Raw genomic sequence first — 26768 nt, forward strand, 5'->3', positions numbered from 1 at the left:
GGCTGAGGGAGTCAAAAGGTACAAATTTCCAGTTATAAAATAAGTAATAGAGACATAACATACAGCATGGTGATTATAGTTAATAATGCTATATTGCATATTTGAAAGTTGCTCAGAGTAAATCTTAAAAGCTCTCATTACAAATAATTTTTTCTGTAAATATAGTGAAGGATGTTAACTAGACATAGGGTGGCAATCATTGCATGATACATACAAGTATTGAATCATTATGCTGTATACCTGAAACTAATATTATATGTCAATACCTCAATTAAAAAAAACAAAGGTTATACTCAAAACTCATAACTTCCTAATTAATTTACTACCATTTTACTATTATCTTTGCTCATGAAGTTATGTCTTCTGCATTTATGTGCTAAGAGTACCATAGAATGATGTGCTACTATGGACCTCTTCCCAATTCCAGATTCTGCGATGTCCCTGTGGTTCCTTGAAATTGTCAAGGTGGGAAAATTTACAACAGAAATTGGCGAACACAGTGAATCAGGGCTTGATTTATTGTTTTGTTGATAGCCTCCTCATGAAAGTTATAGAGAAAATATTAATGCAGGTTGAATTTAAAAGTGTTCATAGCTGTTACCTTGTGAATAGCACAAAAATTAGGGAAATATTGGGGTGCCTGGCTGGCACAGTTGGTAGAGCATGCAACTCTTGACCTCGAGGTCATGGGTTCAAGCCCCCTGTTGGGTGTTGAGATTACTTTTAAAAAATTAAGGAGATATTCTTCCAGCATTTGAAAATTAGGATCTGATTCAACAAAGATTCACTCACATTATTGATGAATTAGTGAAGCTTGGACAGGTCTTCATTGTTTTGCCTTCATCTTACTTATCAACATAAATGAAAATATCAACTAATGTTCATGTTGGAATACACTTATTCCTCAGCCTGTGAGGGACTTCTTTGCTAAAGCAGATAGAAATCAAGCATTTATGCATAGTCTGATTTTATCAAACTGGAGTTGAATTGCAATCATAGGTTGGTTAAGGATACAAAAGCTTGGCAAAATCAGTGGAAGCATTCTGTGAACATTAATTGGCTATATGAAATTTACCATGAAGAATACTGTATATTTATTATTATTTGTAAATTATGAGCTACTTTATATCAGAATTTCTAATCAATTCATGAAAATATACACATACACCTATTTTCCAGAGAGCCAGTTGTTAAATATTTACCAGCACATCACTGTCAAAACACATATACACATAAATAACAAAAATTTCACAAAATTACTTATACTTACTATATCTGATGCCTTCTGATATTTTATATTCTATTTCATTTAAAAAAAGTCCACATCACCACACTCTAAATTGATTTCACCACCACCCACCAAAGTTCATGAACTACAATTTGGGAAACTCTGCTTTAGAGGGCTCCAAGTGCACGTGCTGAAGTTATTTTTTTTAAAAGAGATGTTTTCAAGGATGGTGACCAAGTGTCTTTTTTTTTTTTTTTGTAGTAATCTCTACACCCTATGTGTGGCTCGAACTCACGACCCCAATATCAAGAGTTGCATGCTTTCCCAACTGAGCCAGCCAGGTGCCTCTCAAGTGTCCTTTTTATATTCAGAGCTTAACAACAATAAAAACTCAAGAAATATGAAACTGAAAATTTAAAAAAAATGCCACATCAAGGCAGAACTAGAAATCTGAAAGCCTAGGCTTTATAGTTTATAAAGCCTAGGCTTTATAGTTTGAAAACAAACTATGCAGCTTTGTAATGGCAGTAAGAGGGCATGCCTGTATTTCAGCTTTTCAGATGAAAGATTTTTTCCTACAATTAAGAGCCTGTTATTCCTAATGATACTTACACTTCTCACTTATTCTTATCCATGGAGGTGAACACTGTGGATAATTTTTTAAATGCTTTCCATCTGCCCAAGTAGGTCAGGGACATTGCTGGTATACTTACTATGTCTGTATTTGGTAAAAGAGGATTCAAAGTTTATAGAAAATGACAGTTGGTATGAGTCCACTTGACCATATTGCTATAAATATCTAAACATGTTAGACATCTAAGGATCATAAAAGGGATGAAGTGAACAACTTTTTTGCAGTTCACCTACATCAAGTAGACATTCTGTCATTAAGTGCGTGTGTAATGCCTCTGAAAGTGGCCTTACCACTTTTGGAGTTTTTGACAAGCCCTTGGGAGAGAATCCAACTCAGCTTCACAGCTGTTATGTGGTTTTGACATTGTTAACAAGAAGGCCCTTTAAGAATTCTTATTGCTATAACAACCAATAGAGAGCCTCAAGAAATGGAGAAGCTGGGTTCAAACTCCGAGGACTCACTTCTCATGTTGTCATAGGACAAAATGATTGAGTAGTGAAGACCCATATGGAAGAAGAACTTCTGCCTTCTCTAATTTTTTCCTATATTCCACCTAGAAACTCTGTTAGTAAACAGTGAGTCTTAACCTTTTGAGGTGATGGAATCATTTGAAAATCTAATGGAAAAAGTAGACTCTCCAGAAAAAGGCCTTACCCAATGAATTGTACCTATAATTTCAGGGCATTCACAGATCCTCCTACTGCCCATCCTGAGGTTAAGATCCCCCACTTTAATTAAAGAAAAAAATTTTAATGGTTATTTATTTTTGAGAGAGAGAGAGAGAGAGAGAGAGAGAGAGAGAGAGAGAGAGAACGAATGTGTGAACAGGGTAGGGGCAGAGAGAGAGGGAGACAGAATTCAAAGCAGGCTCCAGGCTCTGAGCTGTCAGCACAGAGAGCCCAACATGGGGCTCGAACTCATAAACCACGAGATCATGACCTGAGCCGAAGTCAGATGCTTAACTGACTGAGCCATCCACGTACCCCCCAAATCTGCTTTTAGATGATAAACTTCAAGGTAGATAATCTAGAAGGCAGAATGACAAATAAGACAGACCTTTCTGACAACTTTAAAGTTCCCTGGTCAAAGAAAATCTATCTTGTGACTGCTGCTGATCCTGAATTAGGTCTGTCAATGATCCCTATGCACACAGATTACAATTCAATGTCAAGACCATCGACTAAGGACAACTGGACATTCTATGCTGCCTCAGGTTATCAGAAATAAGCAGGATGTAAGTAAATTAATAATAATGATAACAATGCTATGTACTACTATGGGTTCATCCATAAGTAAAGTTCATTGAAGAGCTCTGTGAGAGAATTAGCCAAGAGAAAGTTTGCTATAGAAACCTATGCGGATGGAAGAGACTATGGAAATCTACCCATGTGTAGACACGAGGCAACACCAGAGCTTTTGAGCCTTCTCTCCCTTTATCTCCCCAGTAATCTATCAGGACACCCAGTCTTTGATTTTACATAAAGTACTAGACAAATACAATTTTGAGACAAAGCCTCAGATTACTGCCTTTTAAGCACTCCCAATAGAAATAGTGGGAGCTGCCACTATCACAAATTTCAGGCTGAACCCTCAACCCTCCACCACTGGCCTGAGACTTATAATGAAGACGAGCCATTCTCAATCACTCCTACCCTCAAAGGTAAAGCTGTTAATATGAGGCAAGCCAAAGGCCAATATCCCAGCTTCCAAACTCATTCCAACAAGAAGCAATTTACACAGAATAAAATATTTCTACAGTAGGAACCATTGGGACCTCTCTAGCTATCTTTGCAAAACTCAGCAGAATCTAAGTTTAATGAGGTTTTCCAATTCTGGAACCCCAGACCTGCTTAATAAACGGTTTGCCTCCTTTGGGGAAAAAAAAAGCACGGAAGGGCTTAGGAACAAGAACACGCCTGACAGAAAAGCTACCATCATTATCCTTTGGTTCTGACCTACTGATGCATGGTACCTCCCACGGTCTCTGGTTTATTTGAAAGTTTTAACATCAAATAACCATTTGGCACTGGGTGAACTTGAAGTTTTAGAAATGAAGACATTTTAGACTTCTAAATAAGTTGCCCTACTGGTTGTAAACCACAGAGCACATTGTGCGATGGCCATCTTCCCTCTCACTAATTATTTGAAGCGTCATGTTTTGGTTCCAGTCCACAGGTCTCAAGAAGGGTAGGAACCGTGTGGTAAGTGGATATATCTGGGAAACACTAAGAATAAATGCTATTTGAAAAATAAAAGCCTTTTTATTATGAATTCCTACCCTTGAGGTTCTGGAATAATAGGAAACACAATTGAATGTTCTTATCCTGTAAATAAATTGGTTCTTTACATTTCCAAACAAATTTACCAGTGAAAATGGACAGTTTTATAAACATTTTTATATGATTTTCTTATACCTTCTGTCTTTGTATTTCTTTGTGAATCTTGAAGATCAGTGAATACATTGAAGTAGGGACAATAAGATAAAAGGGCATTTGGGATTTGCTTTAACTTTAAAAAGGGAAAATATGTGTAGTGGATAAAATGAAACAAGATTGACAAATTGTTTAAGTTGGGTGACAGGTGCATGGGGCTTCATCATACCTTTATATTTGTTTGAAATTTCTAAAAAAAAAAACCCAAAACCCCCCAAAAACAAACGAGCAAACAAAAAACCAGTCAGGCATGAAAACTTTCTAGTGATAAGAATTGACGTTAAATTTCTCCTTACGCTGGAAGACACAAAGAAGGTCATCTAATCTTCTTTTGTGTATTTGGTTAAAATGAAAAACAGATTGATATTTCTAATAACACATGTTTTAATAAATGAAAATGTCAACATAAAGGCTCTCAAAATTTTACTTATTTGTTAAGTCAAATGGTAAAATGGAGGCATGTTAGAGGAAGAGGGCAATAATAGCCGAGTACATAGCATGGGGTGGTCCAGTCCAACTCCCAGGACAAAAGTGATGTTACAGGAAAGGACGTTAGGAGATATGACTGATGGGAGAGAAAAATTAGTGAAACACAGTGAGAAAGTAGGCTGGGCATCTCAGAGAAAGGACACAAAGGAAATGAGAGAGAAGGCAAGAAGGGATGCAGGGTGTGGCAAAGACAAACCATCAAGAACAGAGAGGAGGAAACCAAGTTCTGCTCAGAGATTTCACACAAGCGTTGCTCAATCTCACAATGTACTGCTCTCATTTCAGAAATTAAAATGATCTGCCATTCTGGGTGACATCCACGCCTGGGAATGGAGTTTAGCACCTTGTCAACTCATATAAGGAAGATATTATGGAACTGAGGCAAATCCCTCAGAAAGTAGTTCCCTTTTTCATTCTCATGGAGCTTAGATAGAGGGGCTCAAGGAGCTTAGTTATTTAACCTGTGCTGAGAAACAGGATCCAGATGCTTTGGAGATTAATTAAAAGGGCCCACCCTGGGGTTCACAAAGAAAGGCTCAACCTTGCCAGGGCCTAGAAGCTCATATTGGGTGCCTGTCCAGGACAGGACACTGAGGGAGGCCCAGCAGAGAGGGAAAGTGAGGGGAGATGATGTACCTCTGGTCTGTTTTTGTACTACAAAGGATGCTATAAACCTATGTCATTAGGGAAAGGCATTGACAGTGAGGGAAAGCCCCGCTGTCCTCCAGGACCCCTTGAAGACCTCCTTGCACAATGCCTCCTGTCAAAAAACAGAGGAAGGGAAATGTGGAGGATGCTGTATTTCTAGTCAGGACGGGCTCTGAGCTAACTAACACACTAGCAGAAATCTGTTTTTCTGTCCACGAGTCGTCCCCAAGGCACAGCATGGAATGTGCCGCAAGCATGCTGTATGCTCATCTCCCCCTGCCCCCCAATCTGCGTGCCATGTCACCACCCACCAAAATACTAGTCTGTGCCTAGCCCACCCCTCTAGACAACACTGAAGGGAGAGTTCTACTATTATTTGTTCATATGGTGTCATCAAACCAAGACATTTACAAGCAGTATTTACAAGAAAGTCATGGTACCAGATGAGTATGTTTGAGCATCAGCAAGGAACAGAAAGGGTTCTGATCGGATGTTCTATGGTCCTGGAGAAATCCTACCAGTCTTTCCGTGTGAAGGAAGAAAATGGATTTAGAAAAAATTTTTAGGTAACTTACATGTAGCAGAAGGCACATGTTTTTGGGGTGCCTGGGTAGCTCAATTGGTTAAGCATCTGACTTCAACTCAGGTCATGATCTTGCGATTTGTGAGTTCGAGCCCCACGCCAGGCTCTGTGCTAACAGCTCAGAGCCTGGAGCCTGCTTCAGATTCTGTGTCCCCCTCACTGTCTCTCCCCTGCTCACACTCTCTCTCTCAAAAATAAATAAACATTAAAGAAAGATCATACATTTTTAAAGTGTGCAGTTCAATTAATTTTTATAGAAGTCTACACCTATTTAACAACCACTCATATCAATATTTGGAAGATTTTTGTTACCCCATGAGGCTCTCTCATGTCCTGTCAGTCAACAACCCCTCAAAAGTAATTATTAATCTGACATCTAGAATCAGTTCTTTTTTTAATAATTAATTCTTGAACTTCATATAAATAGAATGAGCATGTAGGATATACTTATAACATTTACTCTTGTTTTTGGCTTCTTTCACTCAAGATTATATCTGAGCATCAATGTTGAAGGTAGCAGTTCATTCCTCTTTACTGTGTAATATTCCATTATATGAATACACTGCCATTTATTCTACTATGGTCAAACAGCTGGGTTGTTTACAGTTTGGGGTTAAGAATAAAGCTTCTATAAACATTCTTGTATATGTCTTTTGGGGGATACATGCACTCATTTCTCTTGGGTTTATATACCTAGGAGTGAAATTCCTGGAGTGTAGGGTAGGATTGTATGTAATCAAACAGTTTCTCAAAGTTGTGCCAACTCTACATTGCTACCCACAATGCATGAGAGCTCAATTTCTCCACATTTTTACCCTCACTTCAAATTATCAGTGCTTTTAATTTTAGGCATCCTACTGGGTGTAAAATGACATCCAGTGTGATTTTCAGGAGCATCGCCCTGAAATCTGAGGGTGTTGAGTACCTATAGATTTGTGTATGGGTACATCAGTCACTTTGGAATCGTTTCCAAATGAGAATTTTAAAAGACCATTGCAAGAAAACGACTATGAAATCAAATACTATCATCCATATTTACCACCCTCCTGCTTTTCCTCTTCTACACTGCCATCATTGTATTCTGTTCACAAAATATTTGTCAGTGTCTAGATATAGTGCCAGAAATTTTACTGGACAAGTCAGGACCTTCTCACTTCCCTTTTGCCCTCTCCGTTTCTCCTCAGAGCTGAAGCAAAAAATTAAGGCATTAATGCAATGAATAGGTTGTGGGGATTCTGCCTCACCACATCTCCTTTCTACGCAGTTGTGTGGCTCTAAAGTCGATTTTTATACCATAAGATCCGGCCCCCCCCACTGGCTTCAACTGATTGGATAAGAGGGGCCACTTGATCCAGAAGGAGGCCATTCATTGGTTGACATGAACCTAAAAGTTTTTCTATGCTGAATATTTGCAGTTTGGGGTGTTGAGATGGGGTGTTTATCAGAGGCCCAATGCAGAGAAGCAGAGAAAGCTAGTCTACGGGAGAGTGAGAGAAATAAAGCAGAGATGTACAAAGGGAAAAAAAAACACATGGGCCTGATAAGAGAAACGGAGGCTAAGACAGTAAACCGCATGGTCCCTGATTTCTGCTTGCATTCCTGTAGACACAGCAGACTTCCTGCCTTGCTTTCTGTGAGATATCTTAAGATATATTCAAGTGAATGTCCCATTTTTGGCAATGGTAGATGGAATACATTTTTGTTAGTTGCCCACAAAGGTCATAGAGTTCATATCTAACTCCTGAAAGGAGGCAAACCCTACGTGGCCTGTTCCTCTCCCATTCAAGCACCCTCCATCCACGCTGACCTTGAAAATGTTAAAATGTTAAATACTAAATCCAGCAAGTAATGGGAAGAGATAACAACTTGACATCTCTAAAAATAAGAGACCATGAGATCTGCTAAACTTTAGCCTCAGTTACCTTTTTCCTTTTCTTACTTTCTTCTCTGACCCTGGCCACCTTTATCTTCTTTACCATCTGTCTTCTTTTATGCCCTTTGTTCAATCTCTTGATTTTCGAAAACATGCTGTTTTCAGAGCAAGGATAGTCACAAAACAAAAGCATTTGGTTTAGGGATGATGGTCTCTACACACTGGGGTGCTGTATTTTTGTTTCCTTAGGCATGAGACTTTGGGCTACACGAAAAACTATTGACTGAAGAAAAACAGGGCCTGGAATAAGGGCTCATAAATTGTGGAGCTCAAGGATAAACCAGACCCTGCACGAGTCCAGCCCTGGTTTTAGAGCTGTGTGCCTTCCAGCTTCATAGAGATTTCACAGACTTGCAAGCACAAAAGAGAACAAATATCTTTACTAAATTAAAGAAAGAATCTAGTCACTAAAAGAGCAGGAAATGAAAGCAAATAAATACAATAATAATTCCAAATGTTAAGAAAAGTGCCTTTTTAAACTATTGAACTAGTTTAATAATCCAGCTGTGACTCAGATATTTAGAAGACATCACAGCTCTGTATTATGTTACTATTTTATGCAACTGTCCCTCTCAATGTTATAAAATTAAAAAAAAAACAGGTATTAAATTGCTCTGAGGAAAAAAATATGAAAGATGAATGATGAGACGGCTTCCCAAAAGGTTTGTGATGTGCTCAACGATAGAAGAGAACATTAAAAAATAATAAAGCAAGATGAAAATACAGGATAAACGTAAGCAGTGCGGTCTGTTTTTCTCACATGTATCATATTTGCTTCCATAATTCATTTTTTTAATTCCTGCATGTGCATTCTGCTTTAGGATTAGAACATTCATTTATGCAAGGTGTTAAAGGAAGAGAGGGAAAAAATACCTGAATGACAGAGCCTCACACTTAGTCTGAAGAAAACCTTGAAAAGTTCCAGCGTCCATGAGAAGCAGCCTTTCAATGGTTGGACAAGTGAGCACCCACTAAAGTACATCACCTTTTCAACAAATAGGGTTGGGAAAACTGGACAGCCCTATGCAAAAGAATGAAACTGGACAACGTTCTTACACCAAACATAAAAATAAACTCAAAATGACTTAAGGAACTAAATGTGAGACCTGAAAGCATGCAAATCCTAGAAGAGAGCACAGACATTATTTTCTCTGACATTGGTTGTGGCAACATATAGGTAGATATATCTCCTGAGGCAAGGGAAACAAAAACAAAAATAAACTGCCGGGACTACATCAAAATAAAAGGTTTCTGCACAGCAAAAGAACGAACCAATGAAACTGAAAGACAACCTACTGAATGGGAGAAGAGATTTATAAATGATGCATCTAATAAAGAGTTAATATCCAAAATATATAAAGAATGTATACAAATCAGCATCCCCAAAACAAACAATCCAATTAAAAATGGGCAGAAGAAGGGTGCCTGGGTGGCTCAGTCAGTTAAGTGACCAACTCTTGATTTCAGCTCAAGTCATAATCTCATGGTTCATGGGTTCGAACCCCACATTGGGCTCTTTGCTGACAGAGTAGAGCTTGCTTCAGATTCTCTCTCCCTCTCTTTTGCCCCTCCCCTGCTGTGCTTATGCTCTCTCTCTCTCTCGAAAATAAACATTAAAAAATGTTTGTAAAAAATGGGCAGAAGAAATGAAGACATTTCTCCAAAGAAATTTTCCAGATGGTGAATAGACATGTGAAAAGATGCTCAACATCACTTATCAGGGCAATGCAAATCAAAACCACGATGAGGTATCACCTCATACCTGTTAGAGTGGCTAAAATCAACCCAGGAAACAGGAAGCATTGGTGAGGATGTGGAGGAAAGGGGACTCTCAGGCACTGCTGGTGAAAATGCCAACTGCAGCCACTGTGGGAAACAGTACAGAGGTTCCTCAAAAAATTACGCATAAAACTACCTTATGATCCAGTCATCATACTACTGGATATTTACCCCAAGAATATGAAAACACGAATTCAAAAGTACACGCGCACCCCCATGTTTATTACAGCATTATTTATATTGGCCAAATGGTGGAAGCAGACCAAGTGTCCATCAATAGATGAATGGATAAAGAAAGGGTGAGATACATATATATATAGAATGAAATCATGCCATTTGCAACAACATGGATGGATCTAGAGAGTCTAATGCTAAGCTGGATAAGCCAATGCTAAGCTGGATAAGCCAAAGAGAAATACCATATGATTTCACCCATGTATAGAATTTAAGAAACAAAACAATCAAACAAAGGAAAAAAGAGACAAACCAAGAAACAGACTCTTAATGATAAAGAATAAACTGATGGTTACCAGAGAGGAGGTGAGACAGGGGTGGGTGAAATCGGTGAAGGAGGTTAGGAGTATACTTACTGTAACAAGCATTGAATAATATGTGGAATTGTTGAGTTGCTATATCGTACACCTGAAACTATTATGTTAACTATATTGGAATTAAAATTAAATTTAGTTTTTAATGTTGATTTTATTTATTTTGAGACAGAATGAGTGAGTAGGGAAGGGACAAAGGGGTGGGGGGAAGAGAGAGAGAATCCCGAGCAGGCTCTGAGCTGCCAATACAGAGCCTGATGTGGGGCTTAACCCCACAAACCATGAGATCATGACCTGAGCCAAAACCAAGAGTCAGATGCTAAGCCGACTGAGCCACCCAAGTGTTCCAGAATTAAAATTAAATTTAAAAAAAGAATTAGAACACTAAAATATATCAATAATAAATACATCACCTTTGTTTTCCATGACACTCAGTAAAATCTGATCTTATAGTGTTGCTGGGAAATTCCATCCCATTTTTGTAAGCATTATTTTCCTTAAAAATTACTAAAGTGAGGGGCGCCTGGGTGGCTCAGTCGGTTGAGCATCCAACTTCAGCTCAGGTCATGATCTCGAAGTTGACAAGTTTGAGCCCCGCATCGGGCTCTGTGCTGACAGCTCAAAGCCAGGACCCTGTTTCAGATTCTGTGTTTCCCTCTCTCTCTGCCCCTCCACCACTCACGCTCTGTCTCCCTCTGTCTCAAAAATAAACAAACATTTTTTAAAACTTAAAAAAAATTACTAAAGTGACATTAGAAAAATGCTTTTCTCACATCTTCCCTTTAATCCTTAATTTAGCCTTGTGCCCTTAAAGAGGCAAAGAGAATTAATAACACGGAGGGTGTAAAAACCCAGAGATTGAAAAGTTATATCATGGGGGTGGGGGCGGGGGGGGAGGTTAGCTATAGGCTGGTCTCTAGTCTGGTGCCAAACATATGTACTCTTGTCCCCTGTCAGGACAGAGCCAGAGGCTCAGTTAGGTTCCAAGCACAGGGGTCTCTGCTGAGATTGCTCCAAAGATATGCCCAAGTATATGACTTAGGAGGACAAACTTGAAATTGTGTAAATGAGGCTTAAGATTTGCACGAGCCTTGCGATATTTTTCCAGGTAATTTTTGCACTCGGGTTTTTAACATTATCCCTCTTAAATAATGCAGTTCTGTACCCAGTGGGGAACAGCTTACACAGGGTGATTTGAGAAACCTTACTGGGCTTCACTAGCAGAAACAAATTTGGTTGCCCGGCATCTGGCACAGCCCTTGCTTCCTCTCACCCAGAAATTCCATGTCAGAGTCTCTTCCCCAGGAGAGCCAGCAGAGGCCATCAGTCACTACTTATAAGAATTTATTGAACATCCCATGACTCAGTCAGCCTTTAGATCTTAGCTTACATGTCACTTTCTTGGAAAACATGCTTCCTGGGGCGCCTGGGTGGCTCAGTGGGTTAAGCGGTTGACTTTGGCTCAGGTCATGATCTCGCAGTCCGTGAGTTCGAGCCCCGCGTCGGGCTCTGTGCTGAAAGCTCAGAGCCTGGAGCCTGTTTCGGATTCTGTGTCTCCCTCTCTCTGACCCTCCCCTGTTCATGCTCTGTCTCTCCCTGTCTCAAAAATAAAATAAAACGTTAAAAAAAATTAAAAAAAAAAAAAAGAAAACATGCTTCCTGACACTCTGGACTAGTGTATATGTTTATCATGTTGGTGATTGTATTGTTGAAATTATTTGATCATCATCTGTCTCCAGTCTCCCATCCCCTAACTGTAAATTCCCAGGAGAGTGTTTATTTTGATCAATGTATTCTCAATATCCAGCACATAAACGAATGCTTCCTAAGCATTTAATAAATATCTGTTGAGTGAATGGGTCCATGAGCAAATGAAACATGCATATACTATTTAATAAAATGCAACTCAAGAAATGTTTACTGAATACTTACTATATGGTAGGCATTGAGCTAGGCTCTGGGAAATTTAATGATCCAGCCCTGGGCTGGTGTTGTGCTAGGTTCTGTCCTCAGCTCTCTTCTTATCCTCTTATTCTCTGGGAAACCTCATTCTTTTTTAAAAAATTTTTAATGTTTATTTTATTTATTTTGAGAGACAGCAAACAGTGGAGGGCCAAAGAGAGAGGGAGAGAGAGAATCCCAAGCACAGGGTGCTTTGAGAAACCCAAAGCTGACAGCACATGGGATGGGGCTCCATCCCATGAACTGTGAGATAATGACCTGTGCTGAAATCAAGAGTTGGACGCTTAACCAGCTGAGCCACCCAGGCACCCCTGGGAAAGCTCATTCTTTTCAGTGACTTTAATCATCATCTTTGTATGTTAGGATTATAAAAATCCTATCCTTGATTCCTAAAATGCCTCTCTCCAGATTGTAGTCACTTTACTAGCCCAAAATAAGACCAATAGGGAATATAACAATTTGGGAAATTCAATATCTGGAAATAATTCATGCACTTCAGCTATGTCCTGGGAGCCTTGGAACTTTCAAGACCAGATTTAGGGGAAGACTTCCAACTGCCTGGGGACCAGTTTATGGGACATCTTAAGACGTAGAAAAAAAGACTATGCTAACCCCAATTATACCTCATATTTTAATGATGTCTTAGAGTAAAAAAAATTTAAGTGCTTTCCTATAGTAGGGATAAGAAATGCGTATTCAGGGAAGTTTACTAACTTGCCCAGCTTCGAAGGCTAATATGAATCTCTGGAGGTGCTCTCACCATACCCATGTCAGCATTATCCCTCCTCTGCAACAGTGTGCCATCAAGACTTGATGCTCTAGGACACAATGAGCCCTAAGTCTTTAGAGGGGATAGGCAGCAGGATGAAGAGATATTTTATTTTAATGTTTATTTATATTTGTGAGAGAGGGAGAGAGACAGACAGACAAACAGTGCAGGAGCAGGGGAGGGGCAGAGAAAGAGGGAGACACAGAATCTGAAGCAGGCTCCAGGCTCTGAGCTGTCAGCACAGAGCCCGACGTGGGGCTTGAATTCACAAGCCGTGAGATCATGACCTGAGCTGAAGTTGAACACATAACCGACTGAGCCACCCTGGTGCTGCCAGAGAGAATTTAAAAAGATTAATGTGGTAGGGGTATACAGAATGCATGGAAGGGAAGAACTGAGGTCAGGAGGCTGAGTGGAAATCACCGTGTGAGGGTGATGAGGGCCTGGCCTAGAGGTGGTTTAGAAATACAGAAGTGTTGGGGTTTGGTGCTAAATGAAATTAGAGATAAAAGGAGACGGCTGATTTCAAAATGTCTTTAAAGTTTTAAACCTTGGTAGTTAAAAACAGAGAACCAGAAATAAGAGGTTCGAAGGGAGCTGATGACCTTGATTTGGGACATTGGTGTGAGACCTGAACATATTTGAACCTCTTCCCTGCATGTGGAGAGGCTGGTAAGAAATAGCCCCAAGTAGAGAGGTGGTCCAGGGAACAAGAGGAGAAGGTCTCTTATGAGGGCTGTGGTGACAGGAACAGGAGAGAAATTACCATAATTCAACCTATGGGATGGGATCTAAAATGTGGGACACAACCAAAATGTAGGAAGAGGCAGGAACAGACTGGAGCAAAGTAGGGGTCAGTGAGAGTGAAGGTGAGAGTATATATGAGTGGTTTGGAGGCAGGGAGCAGGCAGTGGTTTGTGTAAATCTTTGAGAACTGGTCCAACAGCTGGCATATTGCATACTGTGAGTGAGGCGAGCTCAGAGAGAACTGGAATTGGAGTGAGCAGTGGGGCTGGAAGTTGGCAGAAGAGAGGTGATTGCGATCACTGAAGTCTTAAGAACGAGTGAGCTGACTGGGAAGAAAGGGAGATGAGCAGACCAAAGACTAATACTGGAGCCCCAGGAAGGATGCTGTCTAGACAATGATTCCACAAGTGCAATGGCAGGAGCCAGACAGAGAAAGGGAACAAATTCCCCTGGCAAACGGAAGCCTTTCCAGCTATGCCTGGGTCCTGCATGGTGTCTGGACTGCAGGATTAGAGGAGATGTTAATTTCGGTGAATTCCCACATCAGGAAAAGGAGCTACATTTTCAGTATTTCTTATTTTGTTGTTGTTCAGTGTCTGACTCCTCAGGAATGGTCACTGTAGCTTACCTGCGACCCTAGATCCTAGTCAAGATCAAGGTGACTTTCTGCAGGCTGCTATTCCTCGGCCTCAATCATCACTGTGCATTTTTGCACAAGTATAGGATGGGAGAGGGGTTGAGAGGTGGGATAGTTCTAAGAGGATATTCCAACCTTTTGGATGCATATTTTCTGGAGTCCTGTCCTCAGGATATGTGATGGAGAAAGGGCCATTATGTTAATTCTTTAAAAAGTCTTATGGCTTATCTCTCTCATTGGGCAGTGCTTGGAGTGAGTATAGACACAGATTAAATCCAGCTCCAGGGGGCGCCTGGGTGGCTCAGTCGGTTAAGCGTCCGACTTCGGCTCAGGTCACGATCTCGCGGTCCGTGAGTTCGAGCCCAGCGTCGGGCTCTGGGCTGATGGCTCAGAGCCTGGAGCCTGCTTCAGATTCTGTGTCTCCCTCTCTCTCTGCCCCTCCCCCATTCATGCTGTGTCTCTCTCTGTCTCAAAAATAAATAAATGTTAAAAAAAAAAATTAAAAAAAAAAATCCAGCTCCAGACTCACATGGTGATAGGAATGTCAAAAAGATATGGAAAGAAATTGGCTTTTTCTTTGACTACTCAGTAGTCTCCAAGGAAATAAAACCAATAGGATGGAGGGCTAAATAGAGAGATAGGGAGAGAGAGAGATTTTTAAGCAATTGACTCATGTAACTGTGGGGTCTGGCAAGTCCAAGTCTAAAAACTCAGAAGGCTTTCTATGTTGCCGACTTGAGGCAGATTTTCTTCAGTAAACCTCAGTCTTTGCTCTTAAGGCTTCCAACTCGTTAAATGAGGCCCACACACATTATGGGGGATAATCTGCTTTACTTAAGGGCTGACTGTAAATGCTAGTCACATCTAAAAAAAAAAAAAACAACCATCTTCAAGTAACATCTAGACTAGTATTTGACTAAACAACGAGGCACCATAGCCTTACCAAGTTGACATCTAATTATCCATTACACTGGGTAAGAGCATTCTCGGTAATAATCCCTTCAGAAACTGTGAAGTCCCTTCCTGACTCAAGACTGATACATTGACGTTTCCAGAATGCAGAGGAAAACAAAACAAAACAAAGCAACGCTAGACAATGTCTAGCCAGCAAAGAGTCACAGAAGGAGAGAGTGGAGGATCTCAAGGAAGATCATTTGGATGAGCCAGTCCTGGAAGCAACATACATTTCTTCCCACATCCCATCTGCCATAGCTAACTGCAGTGGAACTTGGGAAGTGTAGATTAGCAGTTCTCCAGAAAAGTGGGAAATAAGTTTATGACCAGTGTCTGCTATAGAGAAATAGAGTCTAGGTTTCTAGCTTCAAAGATGAACTGCATGGTGGTCTGTTAAGCAAGAAAATGTACACTCTGAGAAGCAGATGTGAACAAGATACTGAACTCCATTTTCAGCATGTAGAGTGTGTAATGCCTATGAGCATCCAGGCAAAAATGTCCTGTAGGCAGCCTAAGTTCTGGCATTGGGGAAAGATGTTGGCATCGGAGATAAAGGTCTGAGGAGTCTTTGGCCTCTGGGTATTAGAAACAATAGAGGGAAAAGAGAAGAATAAGAATGAGTCTTTAAAGAGACAAGTAGGGGGGAAAAAAGAGCTAGGGAGCAAGTTTTTAAGTTGAGAAGAGAACAAGGAGGGCAGGCTCTCAAACACTGAGGAGACAGTTCCAGAAAAAGAAGTGGTTCATAGTGTCAAGTGTTGTAGAAAAATGAAGAGAATTCAGAAAATGTTATCTGTACTTAGTGATTGTTTTCCATATCCAAAATCCTTGTTCAGATTATGCTTTTTAGAAAAGGGGATCAGAGCACCTGGGTGGCTCAGTATGTTAAGCATTCGACTCTTGATTTCAGCTCAGGTCATGATCTCACAGTTTGTGGGATGGAGCCCTGAGTGGGACTGACAATGCAGAGCCTGCTTGGGATTCTCTCTCTCTCTCTCTCTCTCTCTCTCTCTCTCTCTCTCTCCCCCTCCCTCTCTCTCTGCCCCCCTCCCTGCTTGCATACTCATACTCTCTCTCAAAATAATACACTTAAACAAAAAAGGGGTTCAACTAGTTACAGTAAGATACTAATATCTGTGTTCAAGATGGGGTAGGGGAGAGAATTAATTTCTACCTGAAGCTCTGGACTGTCTCTTGGAGTGGCACAGGGGCTCGTACCACAGATGCCCCCTGAAGTACAAATGCAGCACCACTGAGCTCCCCAGGGGGCGCTCTCCACCTGGGGTATTATAACGCAATACTGTTTGTAGTGTGTCAGGTTCTAAAACCAACCTACAGATCATGGAAAATGGATCACGGTGACATAAAATGTAAGGATATCAGTCTTGGCAAGAAAAAAGTTGATGGAGGTCAGCTGTGGAAGAGGGAACATGCTAAAGTACCCATCACTGCCTTTCGAAACTGTGATTTCAAGGGCACAGGTGGACTGTCGGGTAGAAGGTACAGATGTGACCAGTGGTGCTCGAGCTGTGCCAGGAGGGAGAGCACATACCCAAGGGCAGCAAGGGGAAGTTAACTTCCTGTTGTGATGATGAGGCTTTAACAGACAGTAGTTCAAGTTGATAGATCAAGGAATATTATAGATATAAAACTGTCAGAAGAAAAAAAAAAGGTAACTGTCAGAAGATTTTTAAAACAGAAGTTCTTAAAAGTGGTTCTCTCTGAGATGTGGGGCCAGGAGAAAAAAGTATTAAGGGGGGTAGCTGCTTCTATGTCTGTGTTGATTTTTTTAAGCCATGTATAAAATTGGTTGAGTGTTTTCACATATAAAAATATATATGGGGGATATGGGAAGAACTCCAAGTAATATTGTTAAGTTTAAAAAAAATACATCTCAAAGTGATATATTCAATATGATACCGTTTATATAAAAAGGAACATAACAAAATAGTTCCTTATGTTCTGTGGGTACATATGTATGTATGCATGCAAATGCACCAAAAAAACTCTTGGAAGATTCACAAACTGATAGCAATCTTTCCTTCTGGTAGGAGGACAGAATTGTGGACAGAGGAGCAGGTGGTCACAGGGAGGGTCTCCAGGCCAACACTGCCCAACCCATTATGTGCAAAGTCATTGTGAATTTGTGCAACACTGTGGTCCTGGTCAAGGGATGCTTAACATTATTTGTAATGTTTAGTTTAGTTTTGTTTTGCAATAAAAATAAACTTTAAAAAATGATGGCTGATAATTAATGGCTGACAGTTATTCAGTGTGTTATCTCTCCCATGAGAATTTTATTTTGTTAAGGGACAGAACCTTAACTCCAAAGAAAGATTCTCTAATGAAGCTATTCAGAGATCAAGGCAGATTAAAGGGGAAATCATGTGGATCAGAAGTGTTCCCAGCGTTCTTGAAATCGTCCCAATTGTCAATTCTGCAGTGATTATGTGGTCAAGAAGCTTTCCTAACATCTGATGCTTTTCATAAATTAAACTAGACAATTCCTCCAAGGCAGGAGCACCAGGCTAGCTCCTTAAGATACCTGTGACTCCCTGATTCCTTTATCATTCAAAACAAAAACAAAATGGCAAATCCACTAGTTTCTGGTTCCCCTCCCCCTCCCCCCTCCCCCCCACCAAACACCCAATGAGTACTCTCTGGTTATCAGATTCTGTGGGTTACCTTCCTAAGAAGTTCCCTGGGCAGCCTCTCTTGAAGTTAGGACAAAACATATTGTTTGGGTAGGAGATGAGGGAAAGTGTGAGTTAGGGTAAAGCTGCTGGGAAGAGGAAAGAGAAAAATGTAGTCAGTAATTAGTTATATTCTGGATTAGCCCCTTCCGTAGAAGCTGTAGTCAAGTCTAATGTCTGTTTTCAGTTTTTAACCATGGAAGATTCACACATCTCTAGAGAGGATATCGGTCTATTAGATTTACATTAAAGAAACAAATTTGAGTTTGGGTCGTAAGTCAGAGCAGTCACTTCAAGATGTAATTCTTGAAATCCCCGTTTCCCATCACTAGTCAAAGTCCAGATTTGCCACATCTTAGATTCAAAAGAAATGTGTTCTGGCAATTCAATGAAAAATATACCACATATCTTGCTGCATTATAAATTAAGGCAGATCCCCACAAACAGGGTTTTAAAGAAATGGAGGCTTCAGCACGTACACACAAGAGAGTTGTAAGGGGGTATTGTTTAATGTGAGCAGTCTTCATTTTACAAAGAGATTGACAGGATTACAGAATGTTAGGGCTAGAAGATACCTGAAGTCTTTTTACAGCTAAGGAAACTGAAGTTCATGGGGAGAAACTTGTTCAAGATTACATAGTCAGTTCCAGTGACAGACTTGAGGGAATCGATGGTGAGAGGAAGAAAAGTTTCCTCTACCTTCTTGGGTTTTATAGTGGGGCCAAAGGATTAAACCAACATAAGATGGATTAACAGGTGTATAATTTTATTCAATATTTATGTGTACATTGGTGTCATCAGAAGGAAAATAAAGACCTGAAGAAGCTGTTAGGCCAAAAAGCTTATGTATCCTCTTGCACAAGGATCTATAAAATTGGGGAATGTGATGAGACAAAGGGGCTTGGTCTAGATGGTGGTAAATTATGAGACTGGGACTAGGAGATATAGGAGGGAAAACAAATGGAAGATCAGAGTTATTTTATTATTTTCAGAGTTATTTCAGTACATTTGTTTGTACAGGTCCTTTTAGGCATCGACCCCCAGTCTCCAGTGATAAGAACATCCTTCTCTTCCTGGTACAGGGAAGGCATCGTTCTCATGGGAAATTTTATGACCTGCTTTTAGGTAGCAAGGGAGGTCAGAGGGACCTTCCTGCATCTGTTTCTCTGGTAACTTCAAGTGCAAAATAATTAATATGCCAAAAGGGTATATTTGGAGGCGGCATGTTCTGAACCAACCCTTCTTCAATGGCAAATCCTCATTGATCTCTTTATTGTCAACATATGCACATGAAACATTTACTCTGTGTTCAATATTGCTAGACTCCCAATAAATGGAAGCATAAGGGTCCATGCAGGAGTTGCAAATTCATCACTGCACTCTTTTCTTTCTTAGAACACTGTTCAACACAGTGTTCCAGGCAATCATTGGAAATGAATCCTATTTGTGGTCCCCAGATGTAGGTGCTTCTTTTAATTAGTTCTCTTATTCTAAATACAATAGAAATGGTTGGACTGGCACCGGAAATGTTCCGAGGAAAGTACCTGCGCCATGATCCACAGCACAGATGTAGCACTTATGGTGCTCCTATCTACCAGATTCGCGATCTGACTGCCAGGAGTGGGCAGGATGGCACCTCTTTATATAACCATCCTGGGAGTCGTGCTGTTTGTTCTCACATTTGCTTCTTTAAGACCCCGCAGCTCAGTTGGCCAGGGTGAAGGGGTGCCTGGACCCCAGGTCAAAACTGTCTCTGAACCCTGACAACAGCAGCTCAGCTTGGTCCATTAACATGGTTGTCTGGGTCAGTACAAGGTTCCCTGCTCAGCTTACGGAATCAGGAATCGGGTGAGCCAAAAATCAGTGTGGGCAATCAAGCATTAAAGCAGCTTACAGCTCAGACAGAGAGAAGTGGTTGAGGAGGAGTAGGGTGGGAGTGCCCAGAATTAATGAGCCCTTTTATGGTAAATTTGATACCAAATGTGGCACTATCCCAATAGTCTGCTTTGTTACCTTGGCTCTGGGAATATCCCTGAGGCCTCTTTCAAGCATTGTTTGACCATTTAGGATAGGTCAGTCACTCTTCTGGGCCCTAGAGGAAGATAAGAAAGCCCATGCCCTTGGGAAACCTGCAGTCTGAAAATTGCCTGCAGACAAATAAATGCATGCTAAAAACATTTTTGGACTATTAAAGAAGTTACCCTGAAATTAGAGGGCTCTCAAAGAAACCACACTGGAGACCAGGATAGGCTACATAATTTGCAGAGCCCATCACAAGATGAAAATGCTGAACTCCTTATTTAAAAGTCATGACAAGTGAAATAAATCAAAGACAAATAACACATGATTTCATTTATAAGTAGAATCTAAAAAAACAAAACCTAGCCTCCTAGAGAAGAGTGGTTGTGGCCAGAGTAGAGGGGGTTGGGGAGGGGTGGTGAGGACGAAAGGAGTGAAGGAGATCAAAGTTATAAAATAAGTCATGAGCGGGCGTCTGGGTGGCTCAGTCGGTTAAGCGTCCGACTTCGGCTCAGGTCATGATCTCACGGTCTGTGGGTTCAAGCCCCGCGTCGGGCTCTGTGCTGACAGCTCAGAGCCTGGAGCCTGCTTCCGATTCTGTGTCTCCCTCTCTCTCTGCCCTCCCCCATTCATGCTCTGTCTCTCTCTGTCTCAAAAATAAACATTAAAAAGAATTAAAATAAAATAAAATAAGTCATGAGGAATACAATCAATAATATATTAATTTTGTATGGTGATAGTAATTACACTTCCTGTGACTGGTTCACAATGTATGCAAATGTTGAATCAATATATTGTACACATGAAACTGATATAACATTATCAAGTATACTTCAATTAAAAAAAAAAGTTCAGAATTTCAGGACAGCAGCAACAGAGGGTCAAACCAAACATGGGGCCCTTCTAGGTGCAGGATCCTATATAAGTATACAGTTACATGCTCATGAAATTGGTCCTGCTGGAGATTCTGATCTCCAGAAAGATAAGGACCAGGCCTGAAAATACCCACCTCAATATTTATGAAAAAAGTGGTCAGGCCATCAGACCTTTTCCTGCACCAAGGAGAACTGTGGAAACTGAGCATCATGGTGACCTGGCATGTGGATACTGCAGTGATTCTGTGTATCTCCATCCTTTTCCATAGCCCATGACCTTGGTCAGTATGGTCTGTGATATCTAAATGGGGTATTTGTCCGTCGGATAGGGGCCCCCAAATGTGGGGCAACGATCGGGTGGAGGCCATTAGAGCAGGTGGTGAGAAAGTTCACCTGAGGCAGAACAAAGGAGATCGAAGTTTATTGAATACACCATCAGGGAGTGGCAGGCAGGACAGCAAGAGAGAGAGTGCAGTGAAGTAGTGGGGAAGGTGAGGAGGTATGGTGACATGTGGAATTCTCCCTTCTTTGGTAACTGTGCCTGGTTGTAAGTAGGCCGTTGGTCAGTTTGGGCCTATGAATATTTCGAGGTGAGTCACCTGATGGACCCCTGTGTATTCAGCCAAGTGGTTGCTACATCCCACTGTTCAAGGCTGTATGCCGAAAAGAGGCCTCTACGTGGTCCTCATCCACAACTCCCTGCATAGCCTCTCAGGATTCACACACAAGTGGGTTTAAGACACCTAATTTTGTGTCTGGCTTTGGAGACCGTTAGCTAGCTGAGATAGGTCTTCAGCAATAGCTGAGTGCAGCCAGATACCCTGGGTTCCAATACAGGGGCACCCACTTTCAGGAGAAGAAATGGGTATTTAAAAAGACAATAAATTATTTCCTTACACCTGATATTTTTTACTTCTTCCTTATACCTGATGTTGTTTGTATAGACAAACAACACCAACTGACTTTTGAAAATGCATGGCTTGGTCCCTGGAAAACTGAGAGCAGCAAATTTTCTTGAATATGCTAGCAGTTAATAAGAGGAAATAAGTCATTAGCTTTGTATGCAGGAAAGAACAAATGGTAAACATATACACATATGTGTGTGTGTGTGTGTGTGTGTGTGTGTGTGTATGAGCTTGCAGTTTGAAAGAAAATACTTATTTGCTGGTGTTTAGGGAGAAATTCAATGCTCCCCACCCTCTTACTCCACCCCAGGGAGGGGAGTGTTTGATGTAAATCAAAGTCAAGTACATAATTGGGCCACAGAGTGAAGGGGTGGACTTTTGATATGATTAACAAAGAGGTTAAAAGCTCTGCCTTGTCAATGGCTAGTCTTTTGGATTTCTAGCTCTTTTTCTTGTTACCTCTCTTGGATCCCTTTTTTTTTTTTTTTTTTTTTTGCAGCTGGTGTGGTAAGAGACTTGGGGCAACCATTTGCTTGAGAGGGTCACCTACCTTGGTGAAGACCAAAGGGTGGGCGGTAAAGGCCAGTTCTGCTCCTGTTCCTGCACAGATATGCTCTTTCCTTTGGGTTTGTCCTTCCTGCTTGCCTTTCTCATGGACTTAATAGCTAAAGGTCAGGATTCAGGGAGTAGGCCTAGTGGAGAGGAACTAAGCCTGCTTTTGTTCACACTCTTTGCTAGAGGTACAAAAGGAGGACCCTGACCCACACGTGTGTGGTTGAGCCCAGCTAACAGGGCTAAAGGGTGTGAGGTCTTCTGATCCAAACCATACATTTGTGGAAAGGCCCCTTCCGTCTAGCTCTCATGATTTGTGGATTTTTTTTTTTTTAAATTTTTTTTTCAACGTTTTTTATTTATTTTTGGGACAGAGAGAGACAGAGCATGAACGGGGGAGGGGCAGAGAGAGAGGGAGACACAGAATCGGAAACAGGCTCCAGGCTCCGAGCCGTCCATCAGCCCAGAGCCTGACGCGGGGCTCGAACTCACGGACCGCGAGATCGTGACCTGGCTGAAGTCGGACGCTTAACCGACTGCGCCACCCAGGCGCCCCTATGATTTGTGGATTTAGCTCTCATACAGAGTGCAATCCAAGATTTCCAGCAATTTGTGACTCGTCTTAATCCAATGAGTACTTATGAGCTTAACATGGGCAAGATGCCCTCTAATCATAAACAAAAATGTATTATAGCTTATAAAGAAATGAATTTATTTTGACTGGTTTAGGACAATTATTAATTAATTAGCATTGCATACAATGTGCTGTTTTGTATGAAGTCGGTCTCAGTCCTTGAAAGACAGTCAAAGTTTTATTTGGGAATTTGGCCGAGACCAGCAGAGGCAGGTAGTATGCACCAAAACTAGCTGGCTAACTTGAAGGGGGGAGCCAACAGGCATTTGATTAAAACTGTTGAACAACGTTTCATCTCTGGCCTTTGCATCCCCCTCTCAAGGCCCAGCCTCCCGTTTTCTGGTGATCTCAGTGATGGCCCATGGTGTGCACACAGCCTGTTACCCCTGGAGGTCACAGATCCTGTTAAGCATTCTTATTCCTATCTTACTTGGTCTTCTCCCAGGACCTGACCTCTAACTATTAACATGGTACACTTTGAAAGTTTTGTTCTATTGCCAACAATTACAATAGTCCCCTACACTCTTAACCTTTTCACTTACTACCTCCTCTCCTTCCGGGCTTCAACAGAAACTTGGATTTCCCTGGAGATCCAAGCCCTGTGTCTGTGCCCTGCAGCCTTCTCAAGCAGAGACAGCCCATCCTTGCACATGCTCTCTATCTGATGGCCAAAGGTAGTTTCTTCTGGCTCTAAGGCTTCTGCCCACAGAGTACTGCTTTTTCATTCTTTCAAAACCCTTTTGGAAATAAAAAAAAAATGCTTATCAACCAGCTTCCCAGCTCTATTACATTCCTATTGCTGCTGTACCCAATTACCACAAACTAAGTGGCATAAAACGTCCCAAACGTATTATCTTACAGCTCTGAACATCAGAAGTCCAAAACAGTCTTCCCTGGGCTAGGTTCGTGACCCCTTTATCCGCAAAGCCAGCAATAGTGTTGTCACTCGGACCTCTGCTTCTGTAGTCATACCTCTCTTTTGCTCTCTCTTGTCTCCTTTTTCTTTTCTAAGGGCCCATGTGATTACATTGATCCCATGTGGATAATCTAGGATAATCTCCCCATTTAAAAATCCTTAATTTAAACACACCTACAAAATCCTGTTTGTTATGTAAGGTAATATAGTCATTGGTTTTTGGGGATGGGGTCATGGACGTGTTTTTCTGCCTCTCTCCATCCCTACAGATTTTATTCCCAGAAAGCCCAGTCACCCCTCTTACATTTGGGTTTCTCTGGTGCCGAGATCAGCTTCCACCCCTTCCCTTGTTCTCAGTGAGCTGTAGCCTTGATCTCTTGATTCCTTGATCTCTTTTTGGCAGCCCTCGGCCTTGTCATCATGCATATTTTGCCTTCTCAAGCTCTTCTTCAGAATCCTGCGTGGACCATGGTCTCCTTTTCTCCCCTGTGCTCTTCCCACTACTCATTTCTCACGCCTTTTCCGCCTTTTTCTCCTTCCATAGCTGACGCAGGCCCAGAAAGAATCAGACCGTGAGGGCTTCAGAGCCATGTGGGAAGAATCCTATCCCTCACTGCCCAGCACCCATGTGAGCATGGTTCACCTAAGCGGCTCCATGATGTTTTCTCCTGCCTCTGGTGAGTCCTCCCCTCGCAGGCAACCTGCATATCCCTCACTCTTGGCATAGGATGTTTTCTCAGAATCCAAAGAGAAACTAGGGGCTCCATGGGCAGAGACTCCTGCATTTGTTGATCTCTTCTTGCTTCCTTTCTGTTAGCTTCAAGAGAGAGAGGTCCTTCTTCCTTTCAAAGGCCATGCCCCTCTCCTGTGTGCTAACCCGCCTCTCCAACAATATCCTCCTCTCTCAGTCTCTGTCCATTCTTTATGAACATGTTCAAGCTTTTCTAGTCTAAACATAATTCATTCAGGGAGTGCCTGGGTGGCTCAGTCAGCTGAGTGTCTGACTCTTGGTTTCGACTCAAGTCATGTTTTCAGGGTTTGTGAGATTGAGCCCCACACCAGGCTCCATGCTGACAACAATGCAGAGCTTTCTTGGGATTCTTTCTCTTCCTCTCTCTCTACCCTTCCCCCCCCCCCCAACTCAAGCTCACGCTCTCTCAAAATAAACTTTAAAAAATTTCAAAAAAAAAATAAACATAATCCCTTCACACTCACTTACCCCTTCAAGCTACTCATCAAATCTCTTTTCCTACAAAGGTGATACGGAGACAAACTGTGGGACATCACCAAACCCAGAAGAAAAAAAAACTTACTCCTTCACTGTGAAATGAGGAAAAAGAACTTAGGGTGATGAACTTAGCCACCCCTAGAATGATCCAGAAGTAGGAGGATATAGGTTTGGGGCCTAAACCTTATACAAGATGGTAGTAGTGAGGCTCTCTCTGTAAAAACACAAAATGAGGTACCAACATACAAGGCCTTGGAAGATATGGGTAAAAGTAATGAGTCCAGAAGATTAACATTTATTAGCCTCAGTGCATCTGCCTCTGCCCAGGGGATGGTATGAGGACATTCAAGTAATTGAGAATGTTTCTGAGAAAGTATACCTCTAGTAATTTTATTGTGCTCTCTGAGAATAGTGCTTTCCAGAAGGTAGTAAGCATATCATTGCTAATATTGCAGATGACTTGGGAGGACAACACATGACAAAAAAAATTTTTTTTAAGGTTTTGTCTTGAGCTTTACAGTTGATTTCTCTTTGTGGCAAGGGATCCTAGCTTTCCACTTATGCTCATTACATAAGATGGTCCTTTTAAGATAAATTTTCATGTTTATTCATTTTTGAGAGACAGAGCATGCATGGGGGAGGGGCAGAGAGGGAGAGACACAGAATCTGAAGCAGGCTCCAGGCTCCCAGCTGTCAGCACAGAGCTGGACGTGGGGCTCAAACTCATGGACCATGAGATCATGACCTGAGCTAAAGTCGGACGCTTAACTGACTGAGCCACCCAGGCACCCCCAAACAATGGTCTTTTAAAATACATATCTTTATTATTAATTTCAAGTTAATTATTAGAAATTAAGCTAATAAGAGTACATACTGGTTGCATATGGATATGGCAAATATTGTGAAGACAGCATGACAATGATCATTCTAAAAGGAATAGGATGGTTTGCAAAGAAAAATCCAGAAATACAAAAAATTTTTAACCAATTAAAAAAATTTAATGTTTATTTTAAGAGAGAGAGAGAGTGTGTGCAGGAGAGAGGCAGGGAGAGAGGGAGACACAGAATCTGAAGCAGGCACCAGGCTCTGAGCTGTCAGCACAGAGCCCGATGCGGGGCTCGAACTCACGGACCGTGAGATCATGACCTGAGCCGAAGTTGGATGCTTAACCAATTGAGCCACTCAGGAGCCTCAAGAGAAATAAAATTTGAAAGTGTGACTCCATTGCTGCCCAAAGGAGAAGGTGCCACAAGCACGAGCAATTGAACTATATGGCAAGTACACACCATGGTGGAGATGGGTGCACAACGAACCCCATATTGAGGATACCAGTCGTGTTATCTCGGTGAATCCTGTTGCTCTAAGTTATGCTTCCTGGCAACATTTTGTTTATAATTAGGCTTTGCCTACAAGCTATAATTCTCTCGTTAGCCATCTATGAACATCTGGCTTGCTTGGTAGTTGATTACTCAGTACCAATTAATCAATCAACATTCTGCTTTTTAAAACATAAATTCTCACAGGCTTGGACCTCTGTGCTGGCAAACTCAGTCTGAGACTACCAGACTGAGCTCCAGAGGCTAAGTGTGCCAAGGTGACATCAGCT

At 41.4% G+C, this 26768-nt stretch overlaps 1 pseudogene; it reads left to right on the forward strand.

Moving 5' to 3' along the window:
• Positions 1 to 26768, forward strand: part of LOC125919882 (uncharacterized) — a 112437-nt pseudogene that overhangs the window by 14717 nt on the left and 70952 nt on the right.

The sequence above is a fragment of the Panthera uncia genome, chromosome B4 (genome assembly GCF_023721935.1).
Source record: "Panthera uncia isolate 11264 chromosome B4, Puncia_PCG_1.0, whole genome shotgun sequence".
NCBI lineage: Eukaryota > Metazoa > Chordata > Mammalia > Carnivora > Felidae > Panthera > Panthera uncia.